Below are 21,578 nucleotides of genomic sequence, written 5' to 3'. Positions count from 1 at the left end.
GCGAAAGTGTTTTATGTTCTTTTTAATACAACCCCAGTTAATAGAGTCAGACACACTTGCAGAGCACACACGCAAGTCCTAATGCTAATTAAACATCTGAAGGTAATGGAGTCTGCCAGGTTAACTTGGAAATGTACTAAGCAGCAACATTTTTCAATCTTCTATTGTGAAATTTTGAGCTTGAGCAAATTGAAGCCTCAGTTTCTTAGTGTTGGCTGACAAGAGTATCGCCTCATTGCGTGTCCGACCGCTGTAGGCATCAAGGTTTGACATGTTGTGTGTTCAAAGATGCTCTTTCGAATGCCTCGGTTGTAATAAACAGTTATTGAGTGACTGTTGCCTTTTTTGGCTCATTATTTTAGCTCATGCTCTCAAACCCCGAGAAAGCTGTGCTGCAAAAAATCCCAGTAGATGAGATGTTTCTGATAGACCAGCCTGTCTGGCACCAACAACCATCCTGTGTGCAAAGTTACTTAACTCATCTTGATGCTTGTTTTCAACTTCAGCAGGTCTCCTCCACTATGGCTACGTGCCTAAATGCAAAATGGTGCCGTGTGGTTGGCCGGTGAGAATGTCTTTCCGGTGACTACGCCTGCAGGATGCATTTGGCATGGGTCCGTGTGAGTCACAAGTCAGAGAGCTTTGCTTTTACACTTTTGTTATGTCTTCGATTTTTGGGCCCAGCACAGTGATTTTCTTTCTCTTCCAGAGTATCTCATGTGGGTAAGTTAACATTACTGTACAGAGTAATGTATGACGTTACAAAGCATCAGCACCGGATGGTGATGGCAAAGTAATGGCAGATGGTACAGTCATGTCCTGTGTGCTGGTAGTTAAAAACTATGTGAAACACTATTTTATGTCTGTAGGGTAAATATGCGCATCACCGTACTCTCACACCTGTTGAAGGCACCGTCAGCAGAAGGGTTGTATTGTGTATCTGCACACATGCAACACAGCTGGTGTTGATTTAATTGGTGATATCTGTCTGAGGCTACGTCCACACTAATGCGCTTTCGTTTGAAAACGCATCGTTTTCCCGTCCACACTAAGACGCCGTTTTCCTGAAGGAAAACGCAGCGTTTTGAAAACACATACATTTGAAGACGGGAGCTGTCCCGTTGCAGTGTGGACACTCGAAAACGCAGACTTTCGAAAGCGATGACGCATTTTAGTCATGTGATGCAGTCATGTGACCAAATAAGCAAAGATAGCAGAGGGCATTATACAGCAGCTGTTTTGTTTGACAGCCCTATTAAAGATCAATATCAGTCTGCACATGCTCCTGAGAGCTTTTCTTCAAATTCTTTAATTCTCACTCGCTTTTGGACCTTTGTACTTTTGTGTTACTCGCAGCAACAACTCCGCCTCATTGTTAGTCCATTTAAAAAACTCGTTGCTTTTCCTCGACATTTTGCCACGACGTTTCAAAGAGCTGGAAAGTAAATAAGCGGCAGACAGAAATGAGGCAGGTCGAATCTTTTTGCGCAGGACTGGAACGTAAGTGTTTTCGGCCGTTTCAATGTGGACGCACAACTCTGTGAAAGCGACTGAAAACGATAGTGTGGATGCGGAGCGTTTTCAGACGAAAACGCCATTTTCAAATCTATCCGGGCTGGTGTGGACGCAGTCTGAGTTTAAGGCTTTGGTTCCAGTGCCAAGTAAGGTGTCTGTGGGACATGCTGAAAACATCAATCAATCACACCTACGACACATCTGTCTCACACACTGGTTGACCAGTTAATCAGAAACTCCAGTTAACAGGAAACACCAGCATCTGCTCTGGATATGGTTCACTGAAAGGTCAGTCACAGAGAAGCTGGTCAGTCATTATATTTGACTCTGTAATCGGGGATGTCAGAGTAAGAACAAGAGAACAAAGAGATGATTCTCATGCTTCCTCGGTTATTTTCCCAAATCTGCTACAATCAACTGGCGAAAACACTAAAAGTCAGCTTTGCTACGAGCTGCCAACACTTCGCCGAGTCACCAGCATACTGGAGGTCATTGCTCTCACCAGTGTGGTTCTACTATTAAACCATAGAGGTAGCAGTCTAAGCAGAGATGCCACTAACTCCAGTTCTCCCAGCAAAGACACAAACAAGTTACGAAGCTGCCACAGAGACATCATCTCTCCAGCACATCCTGGTCTGCCCTGATGTCTCTTTCCATTTGGACATGTCAGAAACATATCACCTAGACGTGGACCGCTTGTTTCCATCAATAAAAATAGTAACATCGATCAATCAGTAAAATCAAAGGTTTAATTCAACTCCTCATTTTGGAGCAGCAACTTAAAGCTGTGGCCTCAGATTTGGGTGCTAATTCTCGTCCCCGCTGTATCAAACTATATCAACTATAAACCACCCCAGTGTGACGTTAAGGTCACTGCTCACATAAACCAGAGGCAGCACATCATTCACAAGCCTGGAAATTCTGTCCATACAAGTTAGAACTGGTGACAAAGACCAGGCCTGCGGGAGCTCAGCTCCCACTGGAAACAAGTTCATGTAACAACTGAATTTCATATTAATGGCTGTATAAATTTTAACATGTGGCTGCACTCGCCAATCACTTAAGATTAATAAATATCAAACTCTCTGTATTTAGAAACTGAGCCTGACTCGCAGGTGGGACCTGCAGCCCTCGCTTAGACATCTGAGAGATGTCTAAGATAAGTGTCTACGGATTCCCTCAGCAAAAGAAATATCTATTTTAAAATGATTCGTTCAACATCATGTTGCCACACTGAAATGTCAGCTTTCATTTTTACAATTCTTGTCCTTCAGCCACCTGAGCAGCCCTTTGTACTGGATGTCTCTGAGCTCTTGCACTATTGCAACATGTAACAATCATCATTACAAGTAAAATAACTCACCTGGAGGATTTAAAGTTGTATGTTTCTAATATGTTTCAAGCATATTGCCAAATATAGTGAATGAGGGAAACAGCATTGCAAACTTCCTCCTCCAGGACGTAGACAGAACCACACCTCTCTGAAACAGTTTCAACAGAAACTCGCATGTCACTGCAGGACCGCTGTATTTAAGTGGATAAACTCAAGCTATTTGTATATTAATAAGCTGGCAACTAAATATATTTGTGCACACACGGTCTACTGGCATGGATAGCTTGTCTGCATGATGCACCAGTACACATGCTCTACTGCAAAGATTGTCATTGTGTTGATTTTTGCTTTGTGTTTCCTTTCGTTACTCTTCCCGTTGTATGTTCTACAATAAAAAACCAAAACCAAAAGATAAAGCAACACAACACTGTGGCACTTGTAGCCCATGAGAGCCATAGCAGCAAGACTGGGACAAATAGTTCTTATAGAAATGACAGTTAAATCAATCAATCAGCTGCACAGCATTCAGCGCAGCTAAAACAATGTGCTGCAGCTGAAACAGGGTTAATATGTCTTTGCTTAACAAGCAGGAAACAGTGGGGTCCTCGGCCGCATCAAACAGGAAGCTACAGTGATATATGATAAATGTAATGTCAGTAGAATTAACCTACATTATGACAGTACTTGAGATATAATTGCACAGGCTGGCCTGTGCAATTATAAGTAATTCTCTCCACAGGTGAACCTGCTATTTTAGAGTCTTCCACGAAACACAGCTTGTTTGTTACTGCGTTTCTTGTGGCGTCCACTGATTCCACAAGACTACAGAAATGCATTCATGACAAGTACAGCACAACTCCATTTTTCCACCTTCACCGCACATCAACATCAAACGTGAGCTCCAATAGAACAGCGAGGTCGTGCAACCACCGTATGCCCCAGCACACATTAAAATCAGACTGGGAGAGAGAGGAGTGGTCACAGTGTAGCTTCCTTTGAATTTCCTCATTTCTTGAATGATAAAGCGAAACATGAATCCCCATCAGCATCTCTATCCATGCAGATGCACACGGTACTCTGTCAAAACTACTCGACAGCTGAAAACTTTCTCTTTTGGAGGAAAAGAAACCTCACAAAGCTCTGATTGTTTCCATCAGTTTGACTGAAAAACCCTCTTCCACTGTTTACTGTAAAAGTTGAACAATTACAGAAAGTCTCACAGAAACAATTCAGAGAAAGTTTGGAGACATTTCAAACATCTTTGACGCATCATTAAGTGTGCTGTGACAGGAAGGCAGGGAGGAGGCTAAGTGCTGGATTCCCAGTGTTTCTGGAGCAGCATTACTACTGTCTGCCAATCGCACTGTAGAGACAGTTGCAACACTTTCATGTGCACTCAGCCGTCTCACAAATCACAACACGCCCATTCTGCAGCAGCTCACACCTCAGCTAATCACAGTGAGAGCTCTTAAGCTCTAGTGTATCTGATTTGTTTACTTTTCAATATTTTAGCATATCTGTGATAGAAGGTCGAAACAAGAAACGTTTTTATTCAAAATCAAATATCAATTATATCACCAATGACATATCTGGAAGCCCCACTGTGCACCTCACAGCTCCTGTTTTACTCTTTTGTGGGGTTTCCACAGCCCCCCTATGCCTGTGTGGAGCTTCTTGAGCAGCAGTTTTGTTGTGTGAATGGTGACATGTCCAGGATATAGCCTGTCTCCTGCTCAAAGTCAAATAGGACTGGCCTCAGCTGCCCCACATCCCAGGATTAGATAACCATTTAAGAAAATTATGGATGTGTTGGATGGATCCATCCATTTTGTTGCTGCAAAATAATGCGATGAGTATGTGTCGATTAATGAAAGGGACACAGCCGGGTCCATGGTGACATGAAAAGCACACAGGAACTTGAAGAAGTTTTACAATAACCATCACAAGCCGGGTTTATCATCCAGAGTCTGAGTCCATTTGCATAGTTCTGAGAGTACACAGTAGGACAATGAGAGTTTCACCAATGCAAAGTGCTCATAATACTCTGGGTTAGCTATAAAATGCATTTAAATGAGATCTATGACTTAAAAATAGAGTGTTTTTTAAAAATAAATTTTACTACTGAAGGATACAAAGCCCTGTTTGTATGTGTGTTTGGTCGTCTGACACCACGTATGTTTAACGAAAGAAAGAGACTTTTTGTTCATTGATGTATGAACACAGAAACGTGTGTGGCTGAGCGATGAATTACCGAGCAGTTGACAGAAGTATACTAGCGTCTGTACAAGCTCCATTTCAGCTTAAGATAGAAAGAAGACGAAACAAGAAAAACAAATCTCAAGAAAAGAGCCAATGAAAAGTCAGATTTAAAGAGTTTGCACTCTGTTTGCTGTCGACTGTCTGTGAAGAGACTGCATTCATTCCAGCAGAGCCGCCTAAAAGAGTCTTTACATTATTTATGTGCAGCCTTCTACAATCTAGAATAGCTCATAGCTGAGAATAATCCTCAGAAATTTGAAACTTTATTCCTGAAAATGATACAGTGACAACAAATCAGAAAAACACAACCTCTCAGGAATCCAGCTTCTCGAAGATTAGAAGAGACCTTTGTAGTGCCTCCTCATGCAGCAGCTGTCAACATAAGCACAGGTGAGTCTTCATGCCAGTGTCCAAAAAATGACTGAGCTAACAAGCTTTCCATGCAAGGAACACTAGCGTGTTGCTATTTTTTGACTGACATAACACTCTGCACACCCTGGCCATTTGATTTCATTTATTACTACATGTCTCATTTTGACAGTTATGCTTCATATGATTTCATTAAGGTTTCTCATTTTTTCCCGTTTAAAAGAATCTATTAATCTGGTTATTTTGTGCAACAGAAGAATACGTGTGCTTGCATCTGGGGTTGTGCTCACACTCATAACCTAAAGAGAATTCTCTGCTTAATCTGGAGCATTGCTAAGCTGTTCTGGGTCACTCACACTACCCTCTCTAAAGCCACAACACTCCTCTCATGGCTGGGAGTAACCGCCAAAAACAAAAAAGACAGCAAATATGGGACTTGGATTAATCATGTGGGCACAAACATCACTCCAGATGAATTATTATGTTCTTCTGAATCTGTTTGCTAACAAGTGCAGGATAGTACAGCTTGTTGTAACTCAGGTAAGGGAATTCGAAAGAAATTCATCTTTATGCTGATGACAGCGTCTGGATATGTTGCTCTGCAGAGTTTCTCACTTGTCTGTTTTCTTTTGCCTCACACATGTAGCTAAGGTAAGTCTGTTTAATACCAATAGCAGAGCCTTGGGGGGTTAAAGAAAACATCTGATTTATAAAGCAACACAAAAACAAGCTAAGACATCCCGAAGAATTCAGTGCGATTGTATAACAGCAGAGAGATGATTCACTGTTGTTGAGTGATGCTAAATTCTAGACGACCATTAGCAGAAATATTTGTTTTACAGGGAGTGCCTGGAGGGCTGCATTACTTTCATATTTCTAATTCATTGTGAGCACTGCAGGAGCGCTGAGGTAGGCTATGGTACCAGGCAGACCTTCTGCACACAGCTGGGCTGAATGCGTTTCCCCAAATCTGACTGATAACAACACCGGGGTCAGAAAAAAAGCTGAACCAAAGGATTGCAGATACAGAGCCGAGAGATATGGATTTCATGGAAAAGCAAGAAATATAAAGCACAAAAGGTCAAAAATATAGGCTATGATGAGGAAAAACCTTTGTGACTGAACCAGGATGGGTAAGGCGTGATTGTTTTTCATTGCACACGTTAAAACAGAATCACTGGAGCCTTAAATAAAGGTAGCAATGCTGAAGTTAATGCAATGCACTGTGTGGGGTGCCTAGATGATGCAGGTGAGAATAATTAGTCCCACTCAAATCTAGCTAGGCAACAGTGCCTGATGATTATTAATGGGTACATGTGGTTATGTACTTAATAGTTTTTAGAAGGAACGAAGCGAAATGACACAAATGGACTTTAAAGATGCTCGCCATCTATCTTGGCACCTTCACTATGGAACAGCACGCTCAGTTAAATGGCTTAAATTTAATTTGAAAGCCTGTTTTTTAACCTGGTTGATGTTGAAGATATTTTGTTGAGGCATACTCAGCAGATCCTGTGTTTACTTTTTCATTAAATGTAAAATTTAATGCATCCTTTATAATTAACGTGGGTCAGCACTGCAGAGGTCTTCGTCCAGTGAGCGGTGGGAAGCACGTCAGTCACTATCTCTGGTTCTCTTACAAGGTCACTTTCCTCTTCAGCTAGTGTGCAGGTCTTTGTCTTACTGTGTAAAAAGCTCTGAGATGATGGTTCATAAATAAAAAAAGTTATTGACATGTTTTGACTCCCCGAGAGCCATTGGATAGCTTTCCTTCAGCAACAACAACAGCAAGTCTTGCTGTGGTGCTGGTTGAGGAATTAACTGCATTTTTTCCCCGGACTACTTATACGTACCTTTTGGCGGTTTGTATAACAGATTATGCAGATAGTAGTGTACTAGTGTAACACAATTTCTGGCTTCACTGTGGAGATGGTGCATACTGGATACACTATTGGTAGCCATTCAGTAAAAAGGACTAGATGTTACAGTCCCTGATAATGCATTGCTTTAAATGGAGAAATGTTGAGGGATGGCTGTTACGAGGAAAGGCAGCCCAGACACTTTACCAGTTTGGGACACATCGTCAGTAGTGGACCTGTGTCGGGTGTTTCAGCCATTATCACTAGACACCCTCATCCAAGGAGGCCCTGCCAGGGTTGATCAGGCCCTAGAGTGTGTCTCTGGTTTATGTTAACTTATTATTTCTCTTCTTCTTTCTTCTGTTTAGTTTCCTACAGTTTATTTTCTATTCACTGCAACTGAAATAATACTTACCTCTTTAGCATTTATGGAGCCTCACTTCTTCAAAGGGACAGAAAAGGTGACAGAGAAAAGTAAGACAAAAGGGACACGATAGGAGAGAGCAGAGAGGAGAGCTGGAAGGGGGGGGGCCCGATCTGGCTTCCCACACCTCCCCGCCGGATCGGGCTGTACGCTCTACCTCCCCACTGCCTCCCAGAAAAGGGAAGAAGCGCAGAGGGGAGAAGAGCGGAGTATTTCTTTTCTCTCGTGGTTAGCTGACTGCCTTAGTTGCCCAAGTGATGTCAGCCCTTTTTAACCATAGCCAGTGACTGGTCCTCTCAGCAGTGTTAGCTAGTTCTCTTATAGCCTGCCGTTGCGCCTGTCCTCTGATCCCAATCTCTCTGAGCAGTTTTGCGGCAACAAAGCCCCTGCACCCCACCTCCACCGGGCGCAGCTTGATCTTCCAGCCTCTGTCCTCTGCCTCAGCTGCCACGTTGGCATACCGCAGCTTCTTACACTCAAATGCTTCCACAATTGCTTCCTCCCATGGTACCGTCAGCTCAATGACATACGCAAGGTTTTGGGAGTTAGACCAAAGGACGAGGTCTGGTCGCAAAGTTGTTGTTACGATCTCTGTGAGAAAAATAGCCTCTGATCCAAGTCCGCTTGCATCTGCCAATCCCTGGCAACCTTCAGCGTGCCCGGGTCTGGCGTTGAGGGGCTCGTCCTCGGCTTGTCTCCTTCCCGGACAAATGTTGATGAAAACTGACGCTCCTCTTGGTTCGTGAAGGTTTGAGCGTTGATGGATTTTCTTTTGCACTCAACTTTCTCGGCTAGACACCCAAGGACCTGGTTGTGTCTCCATGTGTATCTGCCCTAAGGCTAGTCCTACAACCAACCAAGATGTGCTTGAGTGTTGCTGGGACTGTACACAGGGGGCAGGATGGGTCCTTTCCAAACCACAGCTGCAGATTTATTGGGGAAGGTAGCACATCGTATGTCGCTCGGATGATGAAACTTTAAACTTTAAACTCCATTCCCCAGATTTCACTCCATGAGAGTTTTCTCTTTTCCACACTCTCCCAATTCATCCAGCGACCCTGTTTGGCCAGCGCCACGGCTCTGGCATATCTGGCTGTTTCCTCCTGTCGTCGCACCTCCTCCACCACCATTTTTCAACGTTCAGTTACAGATGCCTGTTGCCACTGATGTTACTGCGCCAAGACCAAATCCTCCTCTTCCCTGTTGGACGTGACCCACCACACCACAATGCCGAAGAGCGGATTTCGCCTGTAGCACAAATGTGGCTGTGGTCCACTTCCTCCTTTGGGTAATAACCCAAACTGGAAGCACCAGAGCTTCAGTTTTTCTGGAGTGTTGTTAATCCGCTTGAGGTCATCAGCCAAGTTCTGCCTTAGTTGTTCTAGTTGCCATGTATCATTGAGGTCTGCTTTATACCACCGTCCCAGGCTCTTTATGGGCTTCTGTAGTACTGTTGGAATTGGTTCGCCACTGATATAGAATTGCTCGGCTGTCAGCTTTCCTTTTACGATGGAGATGTTGCAAGATTTACTTGGCTTAAACTCCATCCTTGCCCATTGTTTTCCAGGAGCTTCTGTAGGAATCGCCTAGTACATGGTTTTGTTGTTGTAATGATGGTCATGTCGTCCATGTAGGCCCTAATGGGAGGAAGACGAAGGCCACTCTTGAGTCACCTCCCACTACCCACAGGGATGCCCTCAGGACCAACTCCATTGCCATGATAAATGCCAGAGCGGAAATCTCCAATTTCCAGGTGCTCCCAGGCTGTGGCGGTATTCTCAGCTGTCACTCAAAACTGTAAATCCCGAAAGTATGTCTTGACCAGTCCTGAGATGTGGTTTGGTACGCTGAAATAGTTGAACTGACCCAAAGGCGTTGGCATGGTCTAAAAAAACCACATGAAGGTCTCTTCGTTCTTTCTTGGCAGTTTGAATCTGGTGCCAGATGACACTGGCATGCTCCAGATGACGCTGGCATGCTCCAGACATCCCGAGAAGCTCCGGATGCCGGCCTTCTGCACCGATGTGTCAATACAGGGTGGGCCATTTATATGGATACAGCGTAATAACATGGGAATGGTTGGTGATATTCAAGTCCTGTTTGTGGCACATTAGTATATGTGAGGGGGCAAACTCCTCAAGATGGGTGGTGACCATGGTGACCGTTTAGAAGTCGGCCATCTTGGATACAACTTTTGTTTTTTTAATAGGAAGAGGACCATGTGACACATCAGACTTATTGGTAATGTCACAAGAAAAACAATGGTGTGCTTGGTTTCAACGCAACTTTGTTCTTTCATGAGTTATTTACAAGTTTCTCTTTGTTCACAGCCATTGACATGTCGAAGAGGTTAACACGTGAGGAGCGGATCGAAATTGTGTTGATATCTGGTGAACGCAGTAACCGGGTCATTGCGGCAGATTTCAATGCAACCTGCCGAGTCAAACCACCGGTTATAACTCGGCAGGTGTTGAGCAGTCGAAGACAGTTTCACGACTGTGCTGGTCAGCCAGGTAAGGTCACGTTCATGGCTGCAGAGCATGTGTGAACACACCTTAACTCACTGGACTCTTGAATGTTTTTGGTTTCTACTTATCAGCGTCCTGAGCATCACACTGTACACATTTATTGAAAATGTTGATTGGATTGGATCAAGCTGTCACTCAGTGTGTTGACAGTCCAGTTAATTTAACAGAGTGCCATCACTCAAAGCTGCTACGACTCCCACATTTACATAAAACCAGGTTATTTTTTCATTGATTATGTTTACTTGTAAAGGCGTCACATAGGACAGCTCATAACAGCAACCCATTTAAAATATGTGAGGTTCCTTAAACAACACGTGAACCTTTAACACAACTTTGACTCTCTTACAAAAGTTTTAAAGTTATATTGGTGAGTGAAAAAAATCCTTTGTTTCCACTGCATAAAGCACGTGTTGCTTGGACACCACAAAAACACAAAACACATGACTTACAACCACGTTTGATAACCTGTTTCGCTTGTTATGAAATAATGACATGAGAGCTGATATGAACAGCACATATGGGAGTTATGGAAATATGATTAATTTTGCTCAGGTGTATTGGACTTTTTGAAGCAACCCCAGTGGATCCACAGACCACACTGAGACCAGCACTCTGGTGAGATCTGACAGAGAAGGTCACGACTTGCTGTACAGGAATGAGGGTGCTCCTCAATCACAATGTGAGCCAGTGGTTTACTGGCAGCCTCATATTCCCCAGACAGGCAGCCACATACAGGGCCATGTATCCCCTTCATCAGGAAGAGAGGAGTGGCATCTATCACCATCAGGCCTGTCAGGGGGAGAGCAGCAGGGTGGCACAGAGTCAGCCTGCCACAGCTATAGGGACCAGTAACCACACACGATCACACTACATCCCGTCATGTTCTTAAAGTGGCCGTATGGCATTCTAGACATGAGTGCACAACATCATATGTTCATTCATAATTCATTCATTAGAAAAAAGGGAAAATTAAACAGCTCAGCTGTATTAAATCTATTGCAGCTCTATGAAATGGGTTTTTAAGGTTTTTGATATATTTGTAATAGTAAGTCCTAGCTCCAGGAGCTCAGCTTTCAGAAGCCCACAGTGAAAATATGAAAATAAGTTTGCTGCTTAGAGTTCACATCTGCCGAACCCATCAAAGAGGACGGCTGTGTGACAAAAGGAAGAGAGACTGCAACCAGATTTTCTCATGTTTGTAGGCTGCTATAGGTAGCATTTAAAGAAAATATAAGAAGAATGCACATTAATAATTTTGATCAATAGGTGGATCCTAACATATAAAAAGCTAAAAACTTTCATTATTGTTTGCAAGTAACAACAAGAACAATGGAAATAACTGAGCTCTGCACTGACAGCAGGATAGACCTGACAATGTAGAAAAGTATGCTGGAAGGCATGATAGCAGAGCCACTACCTGCAACCTTCTAACCTCAAAGGGAATCTAATCCAATTTTAATGCACTTCTAATACTTTCACCAGCAGAGCCAACAGACGCAGGATTCCTTAAAGGCTTACTTTGTGATAAAGAAACAATCCCCTTTCTCCAGGAGAGCTGGAAGTGTCACACAACCAGATGGAGAAAAAAACAACAAAAAAGACAAACTCGTTCATTTTATTCACGTGGGGAAGTGAAGGTGTCAAGAAAATATCAAGCAAAAATAAATGTGCTGATTATAAATCTTTCATGGCTTCTCCTGTGAAGAACAAAAGCAAGAGATTTTAGGAAAGCTCTCGAAAAAGCCTCAAGTTTCAATACTTGATTAGACGTTGTTTAAAGTGATGATACAAAAACCATAATGTCACAAATAGAAAGGCGGTGAGCAGTGAATTGTTTGGGCTCAAAGTTTCCTGTCTGTGGTTTGGATGAAGGTGAATTCAAAATGAAGTTTGAAGTAACTTAATAAAGAGAAACCAAATAAAAGTTCAGGAGCAGTCTAGACTTCCTAAATCTCTTTAGGACCCCTCCTGCCACTGGCCGGGCAGACAAAGTCAAATTAAGACAAAAAGTCTTTAAATGAACTTTACGACTGAGTTTTTGATCTGGGGAGGGGGCAACAGCAGTACTATCATTAATCATAGTTTGGCTGTATTAATGTCAACTAAATCAAGTTACAACATTTTATTAATCAGCCTTGAAGAATACCCCCCTTTCACTCATCTAACTCTGTATTACAGGGGCACCACATCCGGCTTATGGCCCAAGTTCTCACTTCAGCTGGGGACATTCCTAGAACACCTTCATTAGGGCATCCATCAGCCACCGCAAATAGCATTTCCCCCCCCAATGTGGAAGAGCAGGAGATCTGATCTTAGCCTTCAGAGGAAGCTCATTTCCATGAGACAGAAAGAGTAGTGCTGGTACAATCACTGGTACAGTCACCCACAATAAGTCTGACTTATTTCTAGCAAGTGGACCAAGCTCTTTCTGTGGTTGTACAGGGCTTACCAAAATAAACTGTATCATTAGGTCCAGTAGCAAGTAGTAGTAAGAAAAGCACATTGTTCATCCTGAACGACTGATGGGCAGAATCTCCTTTCCAGGAAGCAAATTTAAAATTCACAAACGCAACAAATGAAATGGTCTTAATGCAACAAAAATAATAATACTTTAGTTTCCAGCTGCCCTTCTCTCTAGGACTTGAAAAAAGCTGCACATTCAGATGGACAAGAATAGACTAATTGACCCATTCAGAAAGATCTGAATGTGCCGTGGTAATGAAACACCATGACAGATCAGAATTACTGCTTCTCCGTTCATTATGTCGTCCTGTCATGTCCCTTTGAACACAAGCACCAGCTAATACGATCTAATCCTGCAGTAAATCCCACCTGCGTGAAGATTAGAGTTTTCACTTTTCAGTGAAGCTCCTACAGCATGGCATGTACTCCTGTTCATAGCAGTAAGTAAAGTTGTTTTCGCTGGTCACAGAACCACCGGAGGTCTTTGGCACAAAGTCTTTTCTTAGTTTATTTAAGAGACTCTAAAAGATCGTGATTAAAGTTCTGAAATGTGGATTTGTCACATTTCCAGTTTCATTTTGCTCCTTCATCCTGCAGTGTGTAAGGGAACAAAGTACAAAAACCCTGCTTTGGTACTGACATTAGAATATAACCATCTAAATTACTGCTGCTTTGATGCTTTCATTGTATCCATCAAGTTATCATAACTGAAAGAAGAGAAGGAAAGGCCGAATCAACCACTAGAGAGAAAAAGAGAGAACAAATGGAGAGTGGCTGCTGAATGGTTTTATTGTGCACTGCTGATAAGCTCATCTCCACAGCCTATAAAAGTGTTCGGCTATTATGTTGCAGACTAAACCCCCTCACCTTAGTTTGCCATTAAAAGCTTTCCTTTACTGTCTCTGAGTCGGGCCTTTGTCAGCTTCAAGTCTAAAGTCCGCGGAGGTAACAGCTGCAGTCAGTCAGGACATGCAGGTTGTTGGCTGCGGGGGCTCATCCTGAGCCTCCAACACCAGAAGTTGAAGTCACCAAATGTTAGTGTACCTTGAGTCCCTTTAACACCATTCTTATCAAGTACCCACAGTACTCATATGTAACCATCTAATCTAAAAATGAAACCATTTACTTCAGATGAATTATGGATCAGAGACATCGAGGTGATTTTCTCTGCCCATCAGGTCAGTCTGAGATTTTAAAACCTCAACCAAAGTTAAAATTTTTACTCCTGCATGAATCTCAAAGTAAAAGGGTGTAAATCATGTTGTTGTTTCTTTATTTTTGTGCGTTGGTTTTGCTGCCCTTCTACTTCTTATCTCTGATTAGAGATGCCCAGATATCTTTCCCACCTACTCTAGAAATGACAGCATCTCTCCAGCATGCCTTCTTCTCCCGGTTGGACATACCTAAAACTTCTCACCTAGAAGGCATCGGTCAGGTATCATATCAGATGCCCAAACCATCTCATCTAGCTCCTTTGATATGCAGGAGAGGTAATTTACTCTGAGCCCCACACATATTTCTAAGGCTAAGTCCTGACACTTTGTACCTAAAATCCCTTTTCTTTGAGTCACTACCCACAGCTTAAGGTCACTGCTGAGGGTAGAACACAGATCAACCCTTAAATCGAGGGTTTCACCTTCACACTAACACAGACCTGAAAGCCGTTTGTCAATCTCCTGGTCCAGTTTCACTCGTTAACAACACTCTACGGCTTGAACTTTTCTACTTTGGGCAACGACTAATCCAAAGAACCAAAGCCTTAGATTTAGAAGTAACAATTTCCATAGCGCAAGCTGGAGGTCACCACAAAGCCAGATTTGTTTTTTTATTTTGCAGCTTACATTGTACGCTCCTGTTTTGTTGTTATTTTCTACAAGCTGTATAAAAAACTATATAGATAATGTATGAAGTAATCCAGGCTGATAGATGGTTAAATAATATCACACAGAAGCAACATATGTGGTGTGTTAGCATAATAAATGTCTGTCTCGGTGCAGCTGTGTGAGGCTTGTCCAGCTGTGGGCTGTCTACAGATCACAGTTACTTTTTTGTTTGTTTTTGTTGTGAGTTTCTAAGTGATGGACATAGCAACTATAGAAACGTATATATAGTATTGCTAATTGAACCTCGTGAATTCACCTGTGTTATCCTCATGTGCATCAACCATTTCATTTCACATCTAACCGAGTTGGAGTTACTTGCATGCAACCTCGCTTGGAGAAATGCTGCACAGCCATTGTGGTGTATTTATTCACATAAGACGTACGCGTTGACGTAAGCCTACCGTTAAAACCCAACCTACAGTATCAGCTCTCATCCCTCTCCCCAGCGAGCAGTCCCACCGTGCTCCACTACAGACACTGATTAGTCCACCTCATCCCTCTGGAGACTGTGAGATCCTATACAGGCTATTTGTCGACAGGGTTATTCACTTACTGATGGCCCAGACAGCTGGCAGGAAGAAAGACTGTCTGTCAGCTGGCAGCCGCAGCACACAGATGAGAAGCAACCTTCAGAGAGCTTGGAGACATTAATGCAGTGAGATGAAACGCTGGACTCATCAGTTACCAATCACTTCAATCTTCTCATTAATCTACACGTCTGATCCCAACATCCTAATCAATTATAGTGACAAACAGTCACCTCTACTCACTGATGTGTTTTTGCTGTAATTATACAACATGATCAAAACAAAGTAAACATGCAGTATAGTTTTGTAAATACTAATCGCCAAGTATTTTATCTATTTTGAAAATAACTAATGAAACTGAAGTTTCTGCACAAAACCCCCACAGCCTTTATGATGATATTTCTTCCTTATTGCCATGAAAGTTTGGATGTCATGGAGTGCAGCTAAACAAAAATTAATTAAGAAGAAGATTTATGGAGCTCTGAAACTCAAGAATACTCAATGAAATCTGCACCCTTGATTCACACATGGGAAACAATTTCCCTCGAGCAGAATATAATGCAAAATAAAATTCTGAAAAACAAGGCAGTTGGAGTGAAAGAGACAAATTACCACGTTTTAGCAACTGACCGTATAACTGACCGTATAACTGACCGTATACAGCTGACCGTATATAACTGACCGTATAACTGACCGTATACAGCTGACCGTATATAACTGACCGTGTACAACTGACCGTATGCAAGTGACTGTTTAACTGATCGTATACAGCTGACTGTATACAACTGACCGTATACAACTGACCGTATACAACTGACCGTGTACAACTGACCGTATACAACTGACCGTATACAACTGACTGTATGCAACTGACCGTATACAACTGACCGTATGCAACTGACCGTATGCAACTGACCGTGTATAACTGACCGTGTATAACTGACTGGGCATCACTTAGTGGATTTTGCATTTTGAAGCCTCAAATTTTGTGTTTTGGCCACTAATTTTTTTTTCTATTTAGCAAAGACTCATGTTTGAATAAGAAGGGTGAATTTCTACGTTACTGGTTATTTGGTTAGCAAGCTGCAACCATAAACTGCACAGGTACAATGCACAGCATGCACTCTTGCTAATTAGTGCTGAAATCACACTAGAATTTACTTCCTAAAAACTGGGGCACAGAATTCTTCTCCCCACAGCAGGATATAACAGTTTGTCTGTCAGCAGGGTCCAAAGTTCAATGTCCAAATTCTGTGTGATGATTGAAACCAATAACAGCTTTAGCTGATTTAATTTTGGTGGAAACTGGGTCAAAGTCAGCGTCACATTAAATGTGAAAAGCTGTAAGACCTTTATATTACCCATAATGTTTTATGAATTGTCTTCAAATTCCACGATATAGTAGCCCCTCGGGGACACGAGCAGCTAGGTTGGCTAAGCATTTGACCTTGACCTTCATTATCAGCACCCGAGATCAATCAAAATCAAGAAAACATATATTATAATATATCATATGAAAGGGCATGGAGAGAGATGTGCAGCACACTTTATTTTCTCAATACAACATCACAATGATGCCATAAAAATTCAAAATCATGCACTACAATAATATATGTTTAAATCTCAAGTTTTACAGCCAAAGATTTCAGACAATTTTGCTTCCGTCTTTGGGGTAAACATAACATAACATAACACACCTTTTTAGTCTGTAGTGCTTCAAGGTCAGAGGTGAAATCAGCGCTTATAAAAGCAGGCTGACGTCAGCATGTTGTAATAAAACCTCATAAAACATCAAAGTTTTAATATAGGCCTTGTCCTTCAGGGGATTTGCACTCTCTGAGTGCTCTTGTTTTTCAGATCATATCATTTAAAATGTCATAAAAAGCAACAACACTGCAAACATAGTAAAGAAGTCAAGTTTATTTGCTCATATTAGCTGAGCCTCCCAGGCAAGAACAGGCTCTGGCTGCCGTGTGGCAGCACATCTGTAGTTCATGTTCCTAACTTTACTCTCTTTGGATTTTGCTAAGAATGAAAGTAAACTAACAAAAATTCACCGTACAGGTTTTATGAAGGGAGAAATCAGTCATAGAGGCTAAAAGCATGTTTTGTACAAGCCCGTAGTGACATTTAATTCTGCTAAAAATTTGGACATTTTAACATGCAAGTATTTGGTGAACGTCTTTGGGGATTGATTCAGTGTTGAAGCGTCAAGTATCCATCAATGTTACAGCATATTTTGCAGATAGAGAGATCCATCTATGGATATATAACAATAGCTTCTCTTTGTGCTTGTTCATGTTTGCTTTGTGATCATAGCTCATGTGTATTCTGACTAGAATAGGGATTTGTGTTGCTCTGCATGTTTGTAACGTATAGGTTTATATGGTTGATGGTAATTATGAGACAATGTGTTTAAGGGTTATTTTGTGGAGAAATGTGAAAGCATGAAGGCGATGGTGGTAACTGTCAAAGCAGAGCCAATAATAACCCAATGAGAATCGATAAGGAATCAAATTGATAAGTGATATCAATAATGGGATAAGAATTGCTAAATTCTTTTTCATTTCCATCCCGAGGGACAGGAAGTGACATCCTTTATATCCATAAATCTCTTTTTTTCCTAAAAAAATGATCCTGCTGGTATGAGATGGTCACCAACAAATTGTAAGAACACGTCATTCTAAAAAGATTTTGGAAGAACAAACAGTACAACATCAGTCAATTTCCTGTGTTTCTTGAAGATGGAAAGAGATGGCTTGGGTGAATAATTTATGTCCATCTAAAAGCCATCTCTCAGCCAATTACTGCCAGAGCAGCCTATTTTCCTCAAGGGCCAGCGTGCTGTGGACCCTAAATCTCTACAGTCCTTAGCAAAACCATTGTAAGGCTTTGACGACACACGGAAACCGAGGTGAGCTATAGGCAGCGAGGCCTGTGATCCCATTTTAAACATGTTAATGACAATTTGAAAGTGTCTGGTTTATCATGTGCCATCACTTGAACTGTGGTTTTTCTGACATTAAATAAACCGTTTGTGCCGCACTATAAAGTGAAGACGTAGTACTGTCTTCACTTACCCACAACGGGCTATTTGTCTCATTTCCACCTCCATATTTTCATTTGTGGACTCAACTTGTACCTTTGCATGATTAACAGCCTAATTTATAACAGCTGAAGCTAAAAGCTGCCTAATTATCTCCTGCAACTGAGTTCACATGTAAAGGAAAATTAATGACATTTAAAAGGTAAATGCACCATAATGCCAAGCTAGCAAAGCATAGTGACACAATTAGAGCATCAAATTTAAAAAGCAATCAAAGAAAATTGTCTAATTCAGATTGCAGGGCTAAGAAGGAATTTATAACTCTAATGTGCATCCATCCTGAAAGTGATTTGTCCGCTGAGCACTGTTTTGTAGTTAAGAGTTGGCCACTAGCAAATATTCAGAACTCTCACTGACCAAATGAAGCTCTGATGTATTTAACCCTTCCACTCTCATTGGCAGTCACTTAGTTAAAAGTTTAACTTAGGACTACCCAAATCTACCCAAATCTGAATTGAATTCAAATGAATTTTATTTGTATAGCTCCAAATCACAACAACAGTCGCCTCAAGGCGCTTTATATTGTAAGGTAGACCCTACAGCGGGGGTAGGACTAACGTTCCCTAGCCCTGCCCTACAGTGAACCCCAACAATCATATGACTCCCTATGAGCCAGTGCTTTGGCGACAGTGGGAAGGAAAAACGGCCTTTTAACAGGAAGTAACCTCCAGCAGGACCGGGCACAGGGAGGGGCGGAGCCAACTGTCGCGACCAGTTGGGGTGAGAGAAGGAAGACAGGATAAAGACATGCTGTGGAAGAGAGACAGAGGTTAATAACAAGTGTGATTCAGTGCAGAGAGGTCTGTTAACACATAGTGAGAAGAAGAAACACCCAGTGCATCATGGGAATCCCCGGCAGCCTACGTCTACTGCAGCATAACTAAGGGAGGATTCAGGGTCACCTGGTCCAGCCCTAACTATATGCTTTAGCAAAAAGGAAAGTTTGAAGCCTAATCTTAAAAGTAGAGATAGTGTCTGTCTCCTGAATCCAAACTGGAAGCTGGTTCCACAGAAGAGGGGCCTGAAAACTGAAGGCTCTGCCTCCCATTCTACTTTTAAATACTCTAGGAACAACAAGGAAGTTTGCAGTTTTGAATTCAATTCTGGATTTAACAGGGAATTTTTCCAGTAGTTATTTTGCCCTTTGTCACTTTGTGGCACTGAATATAAGTGACTTTCTGTGGGATCGGTTTGAAAGATTGCTGCTAATCATTTGCTTTGTTGATGCCCCTCAAATTCACTGACATGCAGCAGGACAGAATATTATTTAATTACAGATAATCTCTCCTTCAAGGCTGCCTTCTTGTACCCCTCTGGACTACCTTGCGGGTCCTGAATTGTCTGAGGGCACTTATAGGAAGAATAATACTGCAATACTATATAACATACTATCTACCACAGATTGCAGAGGCAGCTCCAGGAAATCATCTAAAAATAGCAGCCAGGCTAGAACAGATCCAGAATGAGCCAGCTTTGAATGAGAGATGTGCCACATGTGCTTGTGATCACAGTCTGCACGGAGAGCATCATTACCTTCTGAATGCTTGCTGTTCTGATCTGTTGGTAATCTTTAAGCTCAGCCGCTAAATTTTTATTTGTGAGCTCACTACAGTAGCTTCCATCATTCACAGCTCAAAATCATCCTAATTTATCTTGGCCTTGGTGGGGCGCCTCACTTCTTCCTCCATCAGAAACCAGCTGTTTTAGCTCCTCCAACTTTAAGGCCATCTATCCTTTAAAGCAACTGTCTTTTGATTGGATACCCTTCCCAAACAAGTGGTTTGAACACCAGGCAAATGGGAAATCTGTGCTCACAAGCAGAGCTAACTGCCTAAGAGATATAATCTTTCTATAACATCATCCAGAGCCAAGAGCAGACATTAGACATTAACCAAACATAGAGGACGCCACTTTACAGAACAAACTAAGCATCCTGCCACCATCTGCATTATCTCCATTTCACCAACACTCAGTGCTGACAAGCTGTTGTTAAAAATGAAATGAAATGAAAGGCATTGTGCGTTCACTGTGATAGGATGGCATTACTGTTTGAAAGGCTAAAATCAAAATGTTCCACTGGTAGAAAAGCTGCTGATTACATTTTGCAGTAGGCCTTTTAATCACAGCTCCCTATTTTATGCAATTATGGACTAATTAGGAAGCAACAACACAGTATATTATTGCAAATTACAAGTCAGAGAAGACACCAACACTCTAAGGAGAAAAGTAAACAGTTGTTTTGTTTTTTGTCACTAAATACTATTGTTGACCTAAAACGTCTACTCTAGGCTTCGTGGCTGTAGAACATTTGACGTGTGACGCACAGCACCACCAAGGCAGGAGCTGTGCCTCCTCACATGTTCCACACCATGCTCCCCCATGCCAAAGGTCACAGACAAACTGCAGCTTTTAAGGCGACGCTTCCTGGCAGAACAGCTGCTCACGTCCGCCTCCATAAACACTGTTAAATATGAATGCTGACGAGCCAGCGCGTCCCCAGGCTGCGTGGCTGCTTCCACTCCCGGTGGCCAAACGGTGTGGGCCGACAGAGACCTGTGCAGTGAAGAGTAGCTGGGTGTGATTCAGGACAGTAATGTTTTCCCCCTCATTCCTGTTTACCTGAACATGATTTTGGTCCATGCACGCCAAATACACATAAACATTTTTAACACCTTCTTATAAAAAAAAAAATCACTCAGTTTGTTTAGGATTAAAAACAAAATACATAATTTGAGTAAAAATGTAAGTGTTGCCACTTCTTTCAAAGTTCAAAGCATATGTGAAACACATTAGTTTCTAAGTTGTGTTTAATGTAACAAAAAAAGCATCAAGGAGTGAAAAAAACAACAAGCTATGTTTTTATGAAATTATGCCTCTGCATGTTGATCATCCAACCAGAGCTCGTGTACTCCAAAGCTGAGACGGACTCCTCGTTCACGTAATCATTAACAAAACTTGTTAATCTCCCTCAATGTCAGCTTAACCGAACTAGAACTAGCCTTTGCCATTTTGAAGCACAAAAGAGAGCTTGTATGTCCTTCAGCCACTGCCTGCCCTGTTTTGTGAAAGACAGATTGAACTTTGATTACCGATGCCTGTGGGCACGAGCTTTGAATTGCACAATTAAAACAGACACAATAACACTGAATAACTTGGAAAACTGACCCCAGATAATTAACTCACAATAGCTTTTTGAACCCTACTTGGAAACAAAAAGCTACTCGTGTTGAACTATTATTAAGTACAAAGTAAATTGCAGCATAAACACTAAAACGTAATTGCACTTACTCACTTGCCTAATTCAGTCTCAAA

At 42.0% G+C, this 21,578-nt stretch overlaps 1 protein-coding gene across 15 annotated transcripts in view; it reads right to left on the bottom strand.

The window, feature by feature from the left end:
- ptprfa (protein tyrosine phosphatase receptor type Fa) overlaps positions 1-21,578 on the bottom strand; it is a 340,154-nt gene that overhangs the window by 242,905 nt on the left and 75,671 nt on the right. The gene's annotated exons all lie outside the window — the stretch shown is intronic.

This window comes from Simochromis diagramma, unplaced genomic scaffold (genome assembly GCF_900408965.1).
Source record: "Simochromis diagramma unplaced genomic scaffold, fSimDia1.1 OVJJ01000334.1, whole genome shotgun sequence".
Classification (NCBI taxonomy): Eukaryota; Metazoa; Chordata; class Actinopteri; order Cichliformes; family Cichlidae; genus Simochromis; species Simochromis diagramma.
Note: the sequence above shows the minus strand (reverse complement) of the source record. Positions and strands in the feature narration are given on the sequence as shown.